The 6,649-nt window shown below is 38.0% G+C and overlaps 1 long non-coding RNA gene across 1 annotated transcript; it reads left to right on the top strand.

The window, feature by feature from the left end:
* The first annotated feature begins 3,457 nt into the window (after positions 1-3,457).
* Positions 3,458-5,186, top strand: LOC114045232. The gene is made up of 3 exons (XR_003569355.1): positions 3,458-3,645; positions 4,066-4,127; positions 5,018-5,186. It is a non-coding gene; the product is annotated as an uncharacterized LOC114045232 (long non-coding RNA).
* The last annotated feature ends 1,463 nt before the right edge of the window (positions 5,187-6,649 follow it).

Below are 6,649 nucleotides of genomic sequence, written 5' to 3'. Positions count from 1 at the left end.
GGCACTTTATTGTGATAGAAACAAAGGAAGACCTGAAGTCAGGAAGATAGGGGTTTGTATCCCATTTCCGACACACTGTTTAATTTTTTAATGAGGTTTAAGTCTCAGATCTTCTGGAAGATTAAAGCGGTAAAGATAAGTTATTGAATCTCATTTTAAAGTTTCTGTGACAATAAGCACTTGTGAATACTTTCTGTTTTGAATTTCTATTGTTTATAGGAAATAAATACCTGTCCCATACTTGCAAAGAAAATAGCTATATGACCTTGGGAAAAATCATTCAAGGTTTGGTTTCTAAGGTTTGGTTTTTTCCATCTGCAAAACAGAGCATAGATTTAGAGATGGAAGAGACATTAGATGTCACTTAGTCCAAAACCCATCTTTTTATAGATGAAGAAAGTTTAGTCTTAGAGAGGTTAAGTAACTTGTTCAGGGTCAAAGAGCTAGTAAGTGTTTGAAGCAAGATTTGAATCCAAGTCTTTCTGACTCAACTCTAGAGCTCTAATCAGTATACTACACTGCTTCTAAATGGAGATTATAATACCTGTTGCACTTAACTCACAAAATTTATGTGATGGTCAAATGGCTATACACACACACACACACACACACACACACACACATATATACACATGTTTTTTCAAAACTGAAAGAAATATATAAGTGCCATTCTTAGCATTCTCATAATAGGTCCTCAAAAAATACCCATTAACTTGATTGATTTGTTATTCTCAATAATCCTGTGGAGGTGTTTGGTATTTTGTCTCCTATTTATACATCGGAAAAGAGATAACAGTTAACTTGCTTGTCTTCATATAATGAAAGAACATGAAATTATGTCTTACAAGGTGTAGCACCATCATGGATTTGCCAGGGATATGAAGATGCTGGAGATGGATGCCTGATGGTTCTTGCAGAAATCATACCAGTATCTCTATCCTCAATATCACAGGGAGTTTGCCTTCAGCTGAGGACTGGTGGAAGTGGAATTTGCTTTCCCAGTATAAGGGAGGATGAGTAGCTAAATCCCTGTGAGAGCCAAGGGAGGATTGGCACCAGAGTAGGGTGGAGAAGCAGGAAAAGAGGAGTGGAAGCTGTGGAAGGAAGAAGTTCCAGTCATGAGATCCTCAGTACAAGACTCCAGGACCAACCACAGATGTACAGGTTGATCTTGCACAGTGTCTGGGTGATTGCTGCATCTTTAAAACCTTCTCTCCCATTTCTTCTCTTTTCTTCTGTCTACATCCCAAGAGGGCATATACCTGTTTACTACAAAATTTCCATTTCTTAAAAGTTTGCTTATTCTTTTCTTTAGTTTGCCTTTTAACTATTGCATTGCTGATCTTGACGTATCCTTGTTCAAAGGAAGAAGAGAGGAACCATATAGTAGCACCAAGGAGAGAAGAGAGATCAATTTACAACTGTAACATTTTGCCAAAGTGGTTCTTTGGCCGGGGGCTTAGAATTGGAGAAATCATTATTTATTCATTTTTTCACAGTTTCCAAAGCAGAGACAATTCCCAATTCTCGAATTTTTCTCTAGGCAATGAATGAGTCAGAAGTCTGACTGTAACTAGCTGGGCTGATATTGGGAAAAAGGCTGTTGCCACTTTCCTTCTTGTTATTTCCCATAACTTGGTTTGAAAGGAAAACCATTCCTGTAGAAGGATGGCGCCAAGGGAATGGATAAAAGAATAGATTTCCTTGCACAAGTCAGGGTCAAGGGCAAATAAGGGTGCCTGTGCTCTGACAACCCTCCTCAGCAGCACAGTATGACTCTATAGCTGCAAGAAATCCAGAGAACTAACCAACAGTCTTTCTATAACCAACTCTGAATTTTTAATTCACATTGGGAATTATCCATATTGAATTGTTTTCTACTTAGGTCAGTGTCTCCCCACTATACAGCATGATCCTGGGGAACATCTCATACCTAGCATAGGAAAGATAAAATCAATTTAATATTGGCTTAATAGGAAAACATAATGGGGTGGCAAATTGCCAGTAAAGTGAAGAAAAAGCTTAGATAGATTATTTTATGTGATTTGGTGTTTTAGTTTATCCATTCTGCTGTTCTGTTCCATTAGTGTAGGTTTGGAGATATTATATTTTTGTTGTTTAGTAGTTTTTCAGTCATGTCTGACACTTTGTGGTGCCTTTTGGGGTTTTCTTGGCAAAGACACTGGAGTGGTTTGCAATTTCCTTCTCTAGCTCAATTTACACATGAGGAAACTGAGGCAAACAAGGTTAAGTGACTTGCCCAGAGTCACACAGCTAGTAAGTGTCTGGGGCCATATTTGTACTCAGGAAGATGAGTCCTTTTGACTATAGACCCCACACTCTATTGTTAAGCAAATGACTCTAACTTCAAGCAAATAGAACTCAGTTAGGTGGGGAAGTAAATGAAGTCTGCTATTTTGAATCTCTCCTATCTTGTAAATAGATGCTTTTCTCAGGGAAAACATTTAGGTGAAACACATTTCCACTAAATATAAACCTGTTATCTGTCAGCCAAATTAGGTTTGTTTGTTTTAGGTAAAGCCCATAAAAGTCAATGGAGATCATACTGCTATCAGTGTGAGCAGATTATAATGTTGTAGTGTCACTTTGGAGACAGAAATAATATTCTTCTTGCCAATTTATATACAGGGGCTATGTGCTATGTGTTTGTAGAATCTTCATAGAAAAGTAAAGAGTTGGTCTTTTAACTTATCTCCCACTGAGCCACAAGTAGGAATTCTGCCAAAATTCAGTCGGGAGAATGTGTACGGGTGGAGGGGTGTCTGTGGTTTGACTCCTCCTGTTTGTGTTTGAAGTGGACTGGAGACGCAGGTCATAGGATATGAGGAGATTGATGAAATGGATTGGGACAGTGATTGGAGCAGAAAAGTAAGGTATATTGAATGTTTTTGGGAGGAAAGAAAGTGACTTGGAGGTTCATAGATGATCATAACAAAGGTTAGGACAGGGTAGAGAGAACTTTTGAAGGAAGAGAAGAGCCTACTGAGTGACGGTGACAGAGGCGGTGTGGATCAGGAGAGAGCTCCTAATTCTATTTCTTACATGACCTATGTGACCTTAAGGAAGTAGCACCTCTCTGGGTCTTAGTTTCTTCATCTATAAAATGAGGCATCTGGGCTAGATGGTTTTTGAGGCCCATTTCAGTTTTAGGTCTTTGATTCTATGAAATATTGCAGCAGTAGAGATAACTAGAATGCCTACTCCTTAAGGGGATTCCAGAGAAAGGAGGGCTAAGAAAGATAGGATCTGAGGAGACAGTTACAGCTGAGTTTATTATTTGGGAGGGAGGGTCCATGGCTGCTGCTTTTGCGAATGACTCCTCTCCAAACCCTCCTCCCCCTCACCTCCATTGATTTTTCCATTGATCATGAGCATCCTGTATAACTTCAGTTCCAAGACCAGGTGATATGTCAGGCTCAGTCTGTCCTGGTGGGAAGGCAGGCCATGAGAAGGGGTCATAGGACTCGTGGTAGGTTTCATAGAATCTGGTGGAGGTGGAACATTCAGTTGGATGACCAGCACTCCAAAGTATGGAGTGGCACTCTGATGGCAAGTCCTGGGGAAAGACCCAGCACCTCATGCTAGTTCCGCTGCCAAGTCCTATTCCTGTAAACATTTTATTCTGTAAGTATTAGAGGAGTACTACATTTTCCTAATATCTTTCTAACTTTTATTGGTTAGGCTTGAAGTAAAAATTATCCTAAGTTTAGGTGCTTGTAGATAGGTAATGCAGTGGGTTCTGTGTTCCTAATTGTTTGCTAGAATAGACCAATAATGTGCTAAAAGCTAAATTCTGTAAAAATGTTAAACATTAATGAGAGAAATGATGAAAGAAAGCAGGAGTTTCCTGCCAGCAGCACTGTGGTCAGCCGCAGTGCCCTGACCTGATTACTTAAGTTGATGTTTTTCCTAAATCAGTCATGAATCAGTAATTATCAAGTTTTGCAATACTCAGTGGTTCTCTTGAGAGCAGCAAATAATTTGTAATACTTTTCCTCCTTTTCTTAAAAAAAAATAATAAAACCTTTTCATTCCTTTTGGTAGGTTTCACTGGACTTCAGGCAGAATTCCTGTTAGCTCGATACGGGGCATGTTGGCTGCTGGAGGTTTGTAGATTTATTTTTCTTATCTCACTAAACAGTGCATTTTTCTTTTTTCTCCTAGCAAAAACAAAAACAAATGCAACACTGTTCAGGAACTAGTGCAGTCCATCACTATTCATTTTCATGCCTTTGGCTTAACTCTTTAATCCATGATTAAAGCCCTAGAAGGAGAAAGCCAGCATAATAGATATAGTTCTGGAATTCAAGTTCTAGTTTTAACTTCTTTCTTGGGATGTTATGTATGTGATGTGAGTTAAGTAGGTCACTTGATATTCTTTGATTTCTAGTCTTTTTTTTTTTTGCTGTCATATCTCAGTATTTATCTCAAGGGGGCAATTAAATCCCCAAACTGGAAACATTCTCACAGATTCATAGATCTTGAGGAGTTTTTAAGTATTTATCTGGTCAAGTCTAGTCCAGCAGGTTATCATTGCTTTCATTTTATAGTTATAGTGGCCAAGACACAAAGAGGTTAAACAATTTACACAAGGTTATACAGCCAGTACTTGGCAGAATGAAAACTAGAATCTAGGTATCTTATCTATTCAACACTCCTTTCACCCAACTACAGTGTATTAAGGGTTTGGATGACATAGTAACACAATAGTACTACTGTAATGTATTAGGCCTATTATAGCCAGAGCTTAATGGTTCAACATGTAGTCTTATGTCAAACCTGACTTCTTTTGATAATCTATTTGATACTAGCACTGTTCCAATCACAATACTCAGTTTCTGGGCAATATCCTGAGGATCCCATTGCTCTTCTGGGTTATTATTCTATTGTCTTTGTATTGTTATTATCATTTTCTTCCACTTTTTGCATGGGGAACACACTGCTCTGTTTGTAGCTGCTTTGACATTATAGGCAGATGGTATCTTTTCTCATATAGCCTAAACAATCTGCATGGATGAGCAGGAAATGCTGAAGTACTTGGGAGTCGCCAAATTTGAGGACAAGCAGGAACAAGTAACCCATCTTGTGTATCAGGAAGATGATGCAGGATTCTTTATTTTATTGTAAAAATTTATTCTGAACTTAGTGACCATCACCAGAGACATACAAACAAAAATAAAATGAATTCTATTATTTATTGTTTGCTAAAAATTACAAACATTAACAAAATAAAAGATAACATTGCTCCATTTGTTTTGTGTATTTTTTTATATCCTTCTTAGTATTATTTGTTGTTCATTTGTTTCCATCATGCCTGATTCGTCATGACTGCATTTGGGGTTTTATTGGCAAAGATACTGGAGTGATCTGACATTTCCTTCTCCAGCTCATTTTACAGATGAGGCAAACAGTGTTAAGTGACTTGCCCAGGGGCACACAGCTAGTGTTTGAGGACAGATTTGAACTCAGGTTCTCCTGACTGCAGGCCTGGTGCTCTATCCACAGTGCCATCTAGCTGCCCAAGTATTAAAGAGCTCTAGATTTAAAGTTGAAAAGGATATTAGCAAACATCTAGTCAAGCTAATTTTTACAGATGAGGAAACTGACTTGCCCAGCATCACTATAAGAAGTAGTAAACAGAGCTGGAATTCAAACCCAGGTCCTGATTCCAAATCCAGGACACTTCCTACTACAACACATTGCTAATCTTGTAAGAATCCAGCTTTGCTAGTTTCCCACACTAGTGAAACCTATGCCCTGGAACCCCACTTTCCTAACCTTGAGTATCTCTTTCAGACCATTATTCCAGGAAAAGACCCAGCATGCTTCACTTTACTCAACTCACCAGCCATCTTTTATATATCCTTACTTTCATAGAGGTATTCTTTCTTTCACTGTTCTCACACTTCATCCTACCACCCAAGTTCTGGAACAATGATCAAATGAAATCTTCTATTATTCCAGGATGAGGTAGCTCCATACTATCTCACTCATCATTCTTATATCTTTACAGACCAAAGTGCCCCTCCATGACCACCATTTACCTTTGCATATTGTTTCCCCTTTAGAATATAAACTCCTTAAGGGCAGGGACTATTTTTGCTTTTTATGTTTTCAGTACTTAGAACAGTGCTTGGCACATAGTAAGTACTTAAAATGCTTTTTCATTCATCCATTCATCCATCCATCCATCCATTTATTCATTCATTCAGAAATGGTAATAGCTCATGCCAATTTCTCTTCTTTTTTCCCTTTCTAGTTTTAACCGCTTCCTTAATGAGGTAGGGCTGGACTTCTCTCAATCATATATCATATTCTCTCCATTTTATTCTTCTACTTTGGTTCTGATTTTGATCTTTGTTCTAACAAGTTGGTGGTCTATCATACACACAGAGGACTGATTTAGAAATGACTGCTATATCAATAATCAGTTATTTCCTGTTAAAAATAGAATCAATTTGTTTTTTGGTATGTTATGCCCATTACCTTCCAACTATCTTCTTAAATAAAATATTCATGGTATGTAGGTATGAGGTTTCTATATAGCCTTGACTTCTCTAATTTCTTATTCCTGAATTATATTTCCTTTCCTTTCCTTTCCTTTCCTTTCCTTTCCTTTCCTTTCCTT

The sequence above is a fragment of the Vombatus ursinus genome, unplaced genomic scaffold, assembly GCF_900497805.2.
Source record: "Vombatus ursinus unplaced genomic scaffold, bare-nosed wombat genome assembly UNPS02014778.1, whole genome shotgun sequence".
NCBI classification, from domain to species: domain Eukaryota; kingdom Metazoa; phylum Chordata; class Mammalia; order Diprotodontia; family Vombatidae; genus Vombatus; species Vombatus ursinus.
This window is presented reverse-complemented; position numbering and strand designations above follow the sequence as displayed.